This window comes from Scomber scombrus, chromosome 1 (assembly GCF_963691925.1).
Source record: "Scomber scombrus chromosome 1, fScoSco1.1, whole genome shotgun sequence".
Classification (NCBI taxonomy): domain Eukaryota; kingdom Metazoa; phylum Chordata; class Actinopteri; order Scombriformes; family Scombridae; genus Scomber; species Scomber scombrus.
In genome coordinates this window covers 25,416,928-25,431,467 of record NC_084970.1, presented here as the reverse complement: position 1 = coordinate 25,431,467, position 14,540 = coordinate 25,416,928, and the positions used below count along the sequence as shown (strand labels likewise).

Genomic DNA, 14,540 nt, shown 5'->3' with positions numbered 1-14,540 from the left:
TCATTTCTGCATGATATTGAGCTAAGTGACATTCTGTGAAGGCTCACAGCAGTTACCATAAAACAATGTATGTAAAACCTTTCAATGCCATTTTAGTACGTCAAAAAGCATATTCTCACATTCTTATCATGCTGATCAGTTTGAACTGTGTCCAAGCTTTCTTTGTTAACATACTTCACCAAACTGCTTTAATTTACATCAGCCCCCTTTATACACACATGCAACTTTCAATGTGTCTGTGAAAACATGCTAAGTGTTTGTGAAAGAAAATCAAAGTAACTATTAAAATACTTTATTTTTGTAATACATTGGATGATTTTGTTGTTTTTTTTATTGATGTAATCTACATAATGTGTATCTATATATTTTCAAATTCCTCTTTATTCCCAGATTGATTGATGGGTTATTCAGTGTACAAGAAAAACAGCTGTATCTATTTTCGGATTTATGATGCTGCTGAAGTTTTCTTCACATTGGCAATGATTGCAAACATCAAGGAAATAATATACAAATTGTCCATCTGTAACTCAAACTCTATATTTATGCATGTGTGTGTTGTTAGGCACTCGAATTTGGTCAAATTTAAATTGCATCGTCTTTAGAAAAGATTAAACTGAGGTACAAATTAATTACTGCACAGTGCCTCGGCTTGAGATGAAACAGTTAAAGATCAAAATCCTGAGAGCCTGCTTTGTTGTTGTCATCACCTACATAGGCCAGGTCTGGTGAGGTAACACCCAGAGTCACACATAGAAGGAAAACAGTATGCTACTTGTAGCTACAGCTGCTCCTGTCAGGATTATTTGAGGATCAAATCAATTCAGTCTAAGCCGCATTTCTCACCTTTCTTGAGTCATACCGGCATTAATTGCACTCCTGGTACAACTATACTATGCACTACAAGAAATGGTGAAAGTGTTTTTGATGCTTTCTCTTCCACCAGATGAACTTATAGGGTCTCTGTTTTACGAAGATACTCTTTTCTTGCCCTATGCCTGTTGTTTATTTTTCAGATGTTTGTTTTGAAAGTAATGTCGACACAAAAGCTTTGTGAATTCATTCCAACTATGCACACCTAATGGAGGAACTCAGTTGTGTAATATGTCCTTATAAACCTGTCTGGGTTTGGCTCTTACAAAACAGGAAACATGCAAACAAACCAGTGCTGAGAATGTATTCACCCATCTCAAGTAATAATCAGCATTTCAGGGCCGGAGCATGTCATGCAAGTACAGAGCACATCACGAGCAGCTCAGTGTAATCCTCAGTAATCATCTCTAGCTGAACTGTGCATTACACAAATAGGTTGCAAAATGATAGTTGCAGAAGAATGGCTTCTGTTGTTGATTTACGATCACTAACACATATTTTTTTGGATGAACAGTCAGACTTGTAATATGGTTAACATCTTGTGAAGGTTCAATAGGCATGTTTTGGTTTACTGTCAAGTTGTTTGAGATCAATAGAACAAACCATGCAAGCATGGTCACACCTACAGTATGTGTTTCTGTGTGTGTGTGTGTGTGTGTGTGTGTGTGTGTGTGTGTGTGTGTGTGTGTGTGTGTGTGTGTGTGTGTGTGTGTGTGTGTGTGTGTGTGTGTGTGTGTGTGTGTGTGTGTGTGTGTGTGTGTGTGTGAGTGTGAGAGATAGAGGCTGGGGAGAGAAAGAGAGAGAGTGAGAGAAAGATACCCTTACTGACAAGGGCAATGAGCAGAAACAAGTTCAATATGTGAGTGCAGCCTCCTTTCTGGTGTTAGAAAATTCACCTCTGTATGTGATAAAAATCAGTTTTGATGTTGACATTGAGAATTATTTACTAATTCCATCTCTTTTATGGTGATTTTATTTAATATTACCATAAATCCAGGTAAGCATTTGAGGTGTCCCTGACAAAAATGCTTTGGAATTATTATCTAAAGTTTAAGGCATATTTGTGGATACTTTTACAATCCCTGTGCAGGAATATCCTGAAAACTTGTTATAAAATATGGCACCCGAGCATTCAGTACTTTGTGCTTCTCTGGGATCAGGTTCAAAATATGTATCTTTGGCCAGCCAGGTGCTATGTCATGATCAAACCTTCCCATTAATCAAGCAAAATCAATACCTTGGTGATGCATTCCCATATCCGCCTATAATAAATAAGTCAGCTGGAATAGTTGTTTGCAGCCAAATGACAATCTAAGGTGGTTTCTGCACAATTCTACATTTGGGTTGTTTTTTTTTACACTGATCAAACAATTATGGCATGTGATTAATTGCAGCAATAACAATGGAGGTTTAGTTCACTGAATAAACTTTATTTTCCACCAAGTCCAACTCCTCTCTCAATTAGTCATTTTCCCTCAACCTTTTGGGACAGGGGCCTTTAGGTATATCATGGCTTAAACCCAGCTGTTACAATGACAAAGTACACTCCTATGTTCAATAACAAACACTGGGTCTGGTTATTAAGCAGTAAGGTTTGATCATGACATCACATATGTGCAGATACTGTTGCCTTAACATTAGTCATCTCATAAAAATGAAATCATATAGAATTTGTGTTTTAGTTTGCTATTTGGGTGTTCTGTATTTAGTTGGTTAAAAGACTAAGGAGCAACATGTATGATTATTTTTATACAGTTTGCATATTTTGATATGGACAACACAAAAATACTTTGGAATCAACACTTCAAAAATTAAAATTATAAGAATCATATATGTATGAAAATGAACTCACTTAAATGTATTCATGTAGATATGTGAACTTCTGTAAATGCTGTAAAAATCCAGATTTCACTGCTGGAATTCAAATCTGCAGTTTATGTCATCAGCCCTAGCAAGATCCTGTTGTTCAGTATCAAACAGCATACATTCCCCTATACAACACGATCCTCAAAATGAGCCTTAATCCTAACGTTAATTGTTTTGAACATTCAAGGGTGTTATTTAGAAATCTACGCCTCATTACAACAATTGATCAGAGTTTTACATCATGGCTACAAACAGCTGGAAGGGGATAGGGGTCACTCAGACCGAGACACTCCACAGCTTTTCTACATGAGTGATCACCTCCTGCTGCAGTAATCCTGCTGACAGACAGGCATCTTCAGACCAGGGCAGAATGGACAGCGGAGGGGTGACTTGGCTTAAATCACCTTCTTTGAACTCTTTGTAACCTTGGGGATTAGTCTTCTGGACTTCATATACAGGTTGTTAAGAAACATAATTCTCAGGCAGAGAAGACTTTACACAAAGGAGACTTTACTTTTTAAACATGTGGATAGCCAACACACTCTACTCAACAAATCCCCCTGTGACTCCCCCCTTCTCTCTCTCTCTCTCTCTCTCTCTCTCTCTCTCTCTCTCTCTCTCTCTCTCTCTCTCTCTCTCTTGCTTGCTCTCTCTCTCTCTCTCACCGGGAAAGTCTATCTGAAATTACATTAAATTCTTAATGGTGTAGACAGCAAGTAATTACCATCGGTCACAGCCTGATCCCATTTCCATATTGGCTTTATTGCAATGTCTCTGCCTTGAAATCAAACAAATACAAACACAATGAGAGGCCCGGGTTGGGTTACACTGGTCTACTGAATAGGAGAGGCTACATTTCCCAAGTTATGACATCAAATACGACCCACACACACACTTTGTTCATCATCTTCAATAATGCATCTCCCTCCATATTCTCTCGCTGAAAATCACTGCCTTTGATCTAAAACATCTTTCATTTGCTGTGATGCAACAAAATATAATCCAATCGCACTCTTTTGATCCTGCTGTGGATTATGTTACTAATTTCCTTTATTCCTCCGTCCCTATTTTTCTCTCACTTTCATCCAGTTTCATCCCCAGCAAATCACAGTGCGGCTTCCAGAGAATTAACTACAGCAGGGTATTTCTGAGCAACTTATTTTTTCCCCACAACTGCTAAGGATTCAATATGATCCTGTACTGCCACCGTATTTAGGTCATTCAGTGTTGTTTTAATTACTGTTCCCATGGCTACTAAAAAACAAAAAAGTAAGCTAATAATTATCAATTAGGATTAGTGTTTCTGACATCATTCAAGATTTTTTTTTTTAGATATCTCAAAGTTTTCCATGTATGGCAAAAAGATTTTCAACCATTTGGATATATGTGTGTGCTTACACATGCTGGTGTCCAATTTGAGCAGGAGCTGAAATTCTGAAAGGGAACAAAATAGCAAGTAGAGTTTTGTTTTTTAATGAAACCATATTCTCTGGTCAGTTAACCAACAGGAGAAGCTGGAATATGAGTATTTGTGTTTTCAAAGGGTGCTTTGATTCACCGACCCCTCACTCTCAGTTCACTTGCTTTCCTATACTGAACCTTCTCTTTTTCTCCATTTCCTCTCTCCAATCTGAAACCCTCAAAGAAACTTCAGCAGAACTGGTTAAGAAAAATACAATTGAGTGCCCCAGTAGCTGAATGGATACTCCCCATGCCACATAATTGCAGTGTCCCTGGTTTGATTCCAGCCAGGGACCTTCGTTGCATGTCATACCCACCTATCTGACCATGTTTCCTGTCTGCCTCTTCACTAATTACTGACAAAGGCAGAAATGCCAAGAAAGATGTAATGTGCATTTTCAGCCACAGACTAGTGATAAGTTGTTTCATAGGATTCAAGGCCATTTTTTAAATTACTTCACATTATGGATATTTTGGTCACTTTTACAGTACACTAAAAAGACGTAATAAGCAGTACTTTGTATCAAATTAAGTTAATATTAATGACTCACAAAACACCTAAATTATGCTTTAAATAGAAACAGTATATAATGCCATATTAGACCCAAAATATACTGTATTTAGGCTACTATTATACAACATTCTTTACTTACTCTAACTAGACTACTTCTAATACACTATTCTATTCACAGTAAGAGTGAATGGGTGTTGAAAGTATTGTCCAAGTAAAGTATTTCTCCTTCTACTCTTGGAAAGAGGACTATATAGCCTTTAATGGGAGATTCCCTATGTGGTCTGTCTGTCTGTCTGTCTGTCTGTCTGTCTGTCTGTCTGTCTGTCTGTCTGTCTGTCTGTCTGTCTGTCCGTCCGTCCGTCCGTCCGTCCGTCTGTCCGTCCGTCCGTCTGTCTGTCCGTCCGTCTGTCTGTCCGTCTGTCTGTCTGTCCGTCTGTCTGTCTGTCTGTCTGTCTGTCTGTCTGTCTGTCTGTCTGACTGAGCTGTAACATCAGTCTGAGTTAATGGAGTGCCAGATGAGCGCGCCTTGTTAATATCAGCCACTCATGCATTTCAGGAAGCTATTTCTTCTGTCAAGGGGAACTAAGTTTGCTAACCTAATTTGGTAGAGAAAATGTGCTGCAGTTTTTCAGGAGGAAAAAACGGTGTATCATAATTTCTCCCATTTGACGCCTTTGATTGATGCTGATCAGTGATCTGCTACATCTTAATTGAAAAGGCATGCCATGTTTGGAGTTGGGTAGTGCAGAGGCAGAATTATGTGCTTGCAGAATCATAAATCACATATGAAGTACACTCTGTAGAGTAAGTATATTTAGTATGTACAAAGGAAGTAAGTGTTGTGGGGAAAGTGGAAAATTAATTGCAAAGAAGGAAAAATACTTTTTTTTAAAAAGAAGGTACTGACAGACAACATAGTGGGAAGGTTGATTAAAGGACAGAGAGATAGAGATATGAACAGGTGGGCAGAGAGATAAGTGCTCATGACGTGGCTCGTTTGCTCTCAGGTTTTCCTGCGGGCCCATCCTCATCTGCCATATGGCTTGGGTTCAGCCAACTTTACATTAACTCATGGAGAAGTGTGTTTATTTCATCTATTTTTCCAATTTAACAACATTTATCTGTGTAAGTCAAACAAAAAGTCCTCACTTGACTTTCTATTGGAGCAGAATGTGGTTTCTTACCTAATCTTTGAGTTAAGAGTTTAGTTATTCTCCTTTTCTCCCCACATTTACAAGCTCTTTGCAGGATTAACTGGTTTGTGTGCATGCATGCACAAAATTGAGGCAATTACCTGCTGTTTGAAGTCCCTGGGCTAGCAACTAAAATATGGAGACAGGAAAATGAATGAATAGCATTTCTCTCTTCAACAGCTTAAACTGGTTAATTAAAAGTAGGAGTAATAGTTGTAACTATGTTTCCACCTCCATGTTTTGTATGCCAAACCATCCGTCCTGACATCATCCCAAAGACTTTTTGAATTAGTTCACTCAAACTTTGTAACAGTTAGAGCAGTTATGTCTCTAATAATTAGTCTCTACACCAATTCACACATAAATTCACCATCAGTCATTAATACATTTTTGATTAATCTTTCTGTTTGACTAAATGACATTCACAATCACTATTTTATGGTCCAAGAGAACATGTTTGAATGCTGATTTTTGACTTCTTTTTTTTTTTTTTTTTTTTAAATAAACACAGGTCAATTTTGTACATTTGCATATAACAATTTGTAGCAGCTGCAAAAAAAGATGCATTTTATTTTTTATTTTTGAATACTGTGGCACATTAGGAAAAGACCGGTTAAAAGAAATGTGTATATTTCTCAAATGTAAAAATGGGTCAAATTTGACTCTGAACAGTATGTAAGTATTAAGTGCAGTCATCATTTACAGAATAATCATGTGTAAAAACTAATACAAAATGTTGTGAAAAAACACATATACAATGTAATTGTAAATATATTTTGAAAGGATGCACACTTGTTTTCTATAGTGCATAAAGTATTTTCTAAAATACATTGGTAAGTAGATGATAATCACAAGTAGATGATGACTTGATCCAACAAGTTCACTGTTAAACAACCATAACAATTATGCATTGCATTTCCAGTTTGACCAGTTTAAGTAAGTGAATGCATTGTTATTTTAGCAGGGATTAATTGTACCACCATGAACTTCAGATACATTGCTTACGTGAGAATGAATAAGCTCAAGTTTTTTCCTGACGTGGTGCCAAAATTCTGCCTTAACTGTATTCCTCTTTCCTTCTACAAAGGACTGAAATGTCTATTTTACTGTTTATTATGTATTATTAGTATTTTACAGTGTGTAAGGGCATTGAGTAGCCATTCAAATGGATAATGTTTTCAGCCCAGGCTCAAAGGTTTATGCCCTCAACTGAATATTTTTCTGATTATCAAGCTGGGTTTTATGAATTTCATCACCCCTTAAAACTGCACGGTTTAATTTTCATTTTAATTATAAGCTGTGATGGTGAAAATTGACCACTGGTATACTATACCAGGTTATGATTACAGTAGATGAATACAGTTTTGGTAACAGAACACAAAAGGTAATACAGGTAGATTAGGACTGTTCATTTACGCATCTTATTTCACAGTTATACTACTCCAGAGTAAAAAGGAAGACAACACAGGTTAACTGTGATTTCCTTTCCATTTATAAAATATCCACACCACCTGCTGCTGCAAAGTCAAGAGTACTTTTAAACTGGCAACTAAGTGCAATAAGTGTGTGTGGTTGTGTGTGTGTGTGTGTGTGTGTGTGTGTGTGTGTGTGTGTGTGTGTGTGTGTGTGTGTGTGTGTGTGTGTGTGTGTGTGTGTGTGTGTGTGTGTGTGTGTGTGTGTGTGTGTGTGTGTGTGTGTGGCATTGTACTCATGTTCACCTTGTATCTCTCTGTTGGCAATTTTACACATCTCTGATTATCAAAGAGTGCCACGTTCTCAAGCAGAAATGAGTATAAGTACATGCAAAAGGTCTCAAGGACATGATACATTTTAAAGCTTCACTGTTTTCACATTTGGATGCTCTGCCAGATTGGATCAGATACTACAACAGCATCACTACTTGCTCCTGCACCGTCGATATGTTACAAGAAAAAAAAATGTAATTAATTAAGATAAACAAATGTATGTTTATTACTTGTCACTGTTGTTTTGGGTAAATATGCCAGATGCAGTCCATATTTAGAATGAGACAATCAGAGATGAGATCAGTTAGATGGCATCATTTACTTGAATGTATTTGTCACAAAGACAATGACTTAATAAATGACTTCATGGCCCGATAACACAATGGTTTAGATGCACGCTATCTAACTGCAGTGTCGACAGTTCGATTCTGGCAGTGGATCTTTGTTACATATCATTCCCACTTTTCCCCCTGTTCCTGTGTGTAAAAAACATCCACAAAACTACTTTGAGGATTTCAAAAACGTTTGAGTATTTATGTACTGACAAAAAACGGTATAATGCATACAAGATACATACATTTACAACTCATTCTCATCAACAGAATGTGACTGTTAGCTTTATCTAAGTGCTTTACTTTTTTAATTTGAAATACTGTATTTCTCCTATATTTGTTTTTTTGCACTGTTTTGCCTTTCAGAGGACCTTTGCTTTTCATCACACTTCACAATTGTACTATAACAGCCCTATATCCAGACACAGGAAGAAATAAATAACCTTCCATGATATATAAGCCTCTTAGGGGAAGAGAGGCCTTATGGCACTCATCATCTCTGTTGATCGTGGGTTTGTGACTGCAATGCAAATCTCTATTGTCCAAAGGTTAATCCTGGGATTTGAGGGATTTTAGGTACTTCATCGGACAAATTTAACTGCGATGAGCACAGATGACACATTGGACCCTAATTTGGTGATTGTGCATAGAGGAGCTTTATAGTTGTAAGGTGCTATTTCTATTTTTTTTTTCATACCTGCAACCATTTGGTATTGACTCACTTTGAATTACACCAAAGTGGAAAAAGGAATAAGGGACACAGAAACATTTAGTTGTCAAAGGCCACCACTTGCTTGCAAGACCAAGAATAAAACTGAACAGTTGCTATGAACTAAAAGTGCACTCATGTGTTCTGTTTTTTTTTTCTTTTTTCCGTTTTTTAAGGTGTCCCACAAATAGACTCCATAACACCATAAAAATCCCTTTCATGCTTGTCAATTTTACTTTAATATAAACTAACATGACCAGAAAAAAGAAATAGTATAAACAACAATAATGTGATGCAAATTCAATACAACGGCTCTCCATTTACTGCAGAGCTGTTATACTACCTTCCTTAAAGTGTTGCCTTTTTCTGGCTTTTTTTTTTTTTTTTTTTTGCATTATACTGTATATTGCAGTACACTGAAAGAAATTGATAGTTGTGCCTTTACCAGCCCTGATTCAAGTGTTTCAAGGTAACAAATCATAGCACACAATGTAGATTTTTTACAGTATTACCAGTATCACCAAAAGTGAATGTGTGGAGCACAATGAAAGAAAAATGTATCACCACACAACACCAATTTTGACTTCCAAGATTGTTTATGTGATTTTGAAGTTATAGGTACACTGATAGCAGTCTATAATATTTTGAAAACACAAACCTTATTTCATTATTATCCCATTAATGTCACCATATTACCATTTTTCCTCCAAATAATACACTGGTGTAACATAATTTTACTATCCTATAACCAAATAGTTCTGCCTCATTGTTATCTTTAGATGTGTTTCCCCATTATTACCCCTTTGTTTTTAGCCCATGATTATCCTCTTACTATGATTTCTTGCTAATCTTACATAATACACAGTATTAACTTGTTATCACTGAGATCGAATGTAAATTGTTAACTAAAGCTACTAATGTTTTGTCCACCTCATTTACATATAGATAGATGCAAAAATATTAGAAACACTGTATGCATTTAAATACCTCATCACCATAAAATAGAGTGTAAAAAGCATTGAATAAACAACTCTATGACACAAAGTCAGCAACAATGAATATTCAGAACAGTTGCATTAGACTGCATGGCACTATCTCTTTCTGTTAATTGTATCAAATCCACTGTATTCCAATTTTAAGATTATGCTTAATATCATGATCTCCAAACTTCACAGACAGGGCTTATTGATTTTCTCCTCTAAATTTAAGACCAATGATGACAAAGCTTTTGTAGTTCTGCCCACAAGATCTGCAATACAGCCTTTCTATAGTTAGTAGGTTGGTTGGTTTAAGGTGTAATCCTGTTTTTAAAGACATACTTGTTCTCGATGTCTTAGTGTATCTTTATTAAATAAAGTTCATTATTATGTCTTTGTAATGTGTTTTGTTTTATTGACTTGTGAAGCACTTTAAAGAAATGTATTATGTGGGGGAAAAAGTTACCACAACATAAAAAAACCTTGACAGATTGACTGATTATTCTCTTGAGATTTAGTGAGGACTTCGGAGGTAAAAACAGATTGTAAAAAATATTAGAGTAGCATGACATGTCATTGTACAGTGGCTAAATGCTCAAATAGCATAAGTTCATTTGGGTCACTGATGCACCACACTAACCCTAACCCTAACCCTAACCCTAACCCTAACTACATAGCATATAGCACATATGTTGCACTCTCAGAATTCTTTAGCAAAATTTGCAGATTTGCAGTGAAAAGAGTCTGTTTCTACAAAAGAAGCCATCAAGAACAAAAATCTGTCTACCCTGGTTTAAAAGGAGAGCTGTACTTCACAATTCACTACCTCCACAACATACAGTAATTACCTAATTAGGAAAGTCATTGAACCAGAGGCTTAAGACATAACACAAGGCCAGGGGGCTACTTTGTCATCTGACCAGCTTGACAGGCTGGCCAGACAATCGCTCTCTTTTCTTGTTACAAAATAAATATAGGAACTTCTTCATCCATTTATTAATATCTCCATTAGAGTCCAATGTGAAGGGCAGCTGAGTAACACTGTGGTGACATCAATCCACAATTAGCCTTTGTTTAAACAATCACCAAGACTTGGTGATAATGTGCAGCAAATTATTTCTTCTTTGACTCTTCTCTTGTCAATGCAACTAAATTAATTCTACTGCTGCAACTTCTGAATGGGCCTACATTTATTTCTTCTTTATTTTTTATGTATCACTATCTTCATGAAGTAAGATTAAGGGTGTAGTAGGGAATACAGAAAATACTTTGCAGCCAGGTGTTTGTGCTTTGATGGAAATTGACTTGATAAGCTTATTGTTCCCTCATACTTTTATAGAAAACAGGAGATCGTCTGAACAGCTATTTTTTACAAATGAATAGCCGCAAAAGCTGATTACAAAAGTTGCAGTTGCAAATGCAGTCAATTTCAATAATGAAAAAAATCCAACTGTAGTGATTATTTTGTGTGTTTTTAAGGGATCTTGTCTTCTTGTATACCACTAATACCATCAGCAGGAGAGACAATGAAGTGAAGTCACTTGAATCACTTTAATTGGTAGTTGGGATCCATTTTATTTAGTTTTGTTTATTAATGTCAAATCATGTCACTTATTATATCAATGTCAAAATCTTCTTTAAAATGTTCCTTTTTTATCTTAAGTATTTACAAATTTAGGACAAAATATCTGTTTTGAGAGCACACAGATCACACCAACACCTCGCAACACTGCACCAACCAATTCTAATGAGGAAAACATTCTCCCTCGACCTCTGACACCAGATGGAAAAAAACTTCCAACTCTCCTCGCTAAGAATTTGTTCCAGACTCTCAGGAACCTTTGATCAGGAAATTAGAGACCATATGGTCTGTCATGATTTGTGTGATGTTTGCCAAGACAAATCAGACACTCAGAACGTCAACCCTTCGACAAGTATTTATGTGTTTCACGGAGAACTGGAGACAGGACGATGGACAACAGAGACAATGATGCAAACAGTGTTGTGACCAAAGTTTGACGTGATAAAGAAGCATGTGTGCGGGTAGACACACTCAGGTAGCACCATGACTGCAGTTGTTTATCCCTAAAAATACACATCATGTTGGAATTGTCTAGGCCACCCACTTCAGCAAAAGAGTCAACATTTGTTTGTCCAATGATGTACAAATAGCATAATGAAAAAAATATGACACTGCAAGTCTTGTGTGTAAATGGCAATCAAAACAAAAAAAACAATAAAGGCAACCATACCACCTGGACTCAATAGTTCTTGTTCATGTGGCATGTAGTCATTAAGTGCAACTGGACAGGGCCCATAAAAGTGACTAACAGGGGCTTTATTCCATGTTTGCTTTACTGTGTAGACCCATATCTGGTAATGGTAAAGATCAATACCCAACTGCTGATCCATCATTCACCCTTAGTCCATACTGTCTTTGGTCAATCTAACTGGCCCCATTAAACCATTATATTGTCATGTGTTATGAGTAACACATGTGGTGCTTGGCAACAAATGTTGGCAGGATGTTTGAAGAATGACCCATGTAGGCCATGGTCTGCTGCACACTGAACACAGCCATTATTGCTGACAAGCAGCACCTATCTTGCTCATTAAGTGTTGAGCCTCTCAACTGCAGTGCAAGTAATAACACTGAAGTTTGAGACTTAGCCAAACTTTCCTGTAGTATATGTTATTGCTGCATGAATGTGTCAGTTACGCTAATTAAATGAGCATTATGACTGGTTGTACAATGTAATGATATTGTCTCTAGTGATATAATAATAGCATCTGTTCTGTAACATATTCAGAATAGTGCTAGAATTGATCCTGGAGATGAAGTTAACTTCAACTATGTTAAAGGAAACAGGCTTAACAGAATTAATTAACTAACCATCATGTATTTAATTCAACTCATGGACAGCACAGTTCAGTCCCATACTTCTCAGTATAGATATATATATAATTTTCTCTTAACATTTTGTACTTTCCCTCCACAGTTTATGAAGCAGAGTCTACCATGCCTAAAACCAAATTCAAATCAGATATAATACCCCACGCTGTGTCCAGTAACAGGGTGGTGTATGCAAAGGCTGGAAGTGATGGTGGCATTCTATGTCTTCTCCAACACTACAGCTGTTATAATTTCAAGCGTATGAGTAATAGCAAAGCTTTGCAAAACAAATAAAATTTGCATACACGTGGAGGCACTTGTTTTGCATGTTAGTGGTGGAGTCATCAACCAGATGGAGAGTTAACTTTACATTCTTTGATTCACATGCAAAACAATGCTATGCCTTCCACAACAAAGAAAAAGAGAATAACCCAATATTATCAAAACAGTCCATTCTTGAGACCAGAACCCCTTCAATATCCTATGTTGACATTTTCCTTGGATTATAATCTTTTTAAGAGTGGTAAAGCTACCATTTCCTCCTTTTGTGTCCTCTTTGTAAGAAACAATCTAGCAGTAGAGTCAAGAGTTCAGGTTTCAAATTCAACTTTTTTACCATTGAGAATTAATGTCTTGATGAGATTATGCTAAAGTTAACATATGCATATACCTATTTCACAGATCATATTCTCTTTGCACAATGCATACTTTCTTTCAGGCTCCATTGAAGTGATATGCAATATATTTAAATATAGGACATTACTGGATTTAAAATATTAGGAAACAAAAAAAAATCTGAAAACTCTTCCATTCATTCAACATGTAGTACAGATGTTGTAGAAAATAAGTACCATCTCCAAGTATTTATGTTTTTCCATATGCTCCACATGCAGAGTTTTTGAATTAAGCTGTAATTGAATGGGTATAAATGACTGAATAATGGATGGACCTGATGCAGCCAATACAAATGGTCTTTCTTATTAAGTTAACACACTGAATTTAATTCCTTTAGCGCCCTTGTCTCTCTGTTCCACCATGTACTAAATATGCTATCAAGGAAAGTCACTTTCTGGCCAGTCACATTCATGTAACCTCCTTTCTGTTCTCCCTTTCCCAATCTACGAGAGGAAGAGAAAGGATTAGGTTGTTTAGGCTGATGTAGAAATTATGTAAGAAAGGACGCATTTAACAGGATAACAAGGTTCAGATGTCACTGCCACAAAGGTACTGTAGTGGAGAGATGGAGGGTGAGGGGTCAGGTAAGCAGAAAGATAATGGCCAACATCTGTGAATGGGGATACGAGGAGAGGTAGGCAGGTGGGAAACGGAGGGGCAGAGCGAAGGGGATTTTAATGTGGGAAAGGAGGTTGTTCCCTCTCAATGGGAGAAAGGCATTCCTCCTGTTGCTGAAGGTTATCAGGTTGCAAGGTAAAGGCTGAGAGAGAGCTGAAAAGGGGAACACAGAAAGCAGAAAGCCTAATTTCAACAACTTTAAGTTGTTTTTACATTATTAGCAACAAATAAATAGATACAGTATATTTGATCAAATCAGCCTATATTTGTATGTTATCCTGTTGGCCATGTGATACAAATGACTTGACAGAGAAAGCCGTTGACTGGGTTTAAACATGCAGTTACTGCCCAAAATTTGAATTTTTCTGCAGCATTGCTGAACAACTTGTTGGTTTAACTTATCAGAATGACCTACTACCCAAACAAATCATCATGCATCTGCACAACTGATTATCATAATATTTAATTCGATTATCAGGTATTGAAGCCTGTTCAGTAGGATTACAATTTTACACATAATCTTATTAAATGGTATCAACTTGCCGGACTGCACCATGGTAAACAGGGGTCTTCAAACTTCCTGTTTAAGTGAGGAAAAAGCTCAACTATTGTTTGTCTTACTCAACTTTTCTCTTAACCACTATCATGTGTTAGGATGTCACAATTCTGTTTGTCTGGCTGTTCATT

General features: G+C 36.7%; 1 long non-coding RNA gene across 1 annotated transcript in view; it reads left to right on the top strand.

Moving 5' to 3' along the window:
• LOC133991015 (uncharacterized) overlaps positions 1–14,540 on the top strand; it is a 558,552-nt gene that overhangs the window by 157,628 nt on the left and 386,384 nt on the right. The gene's annotated exons all lie outside the window — the stretch shown is intronic.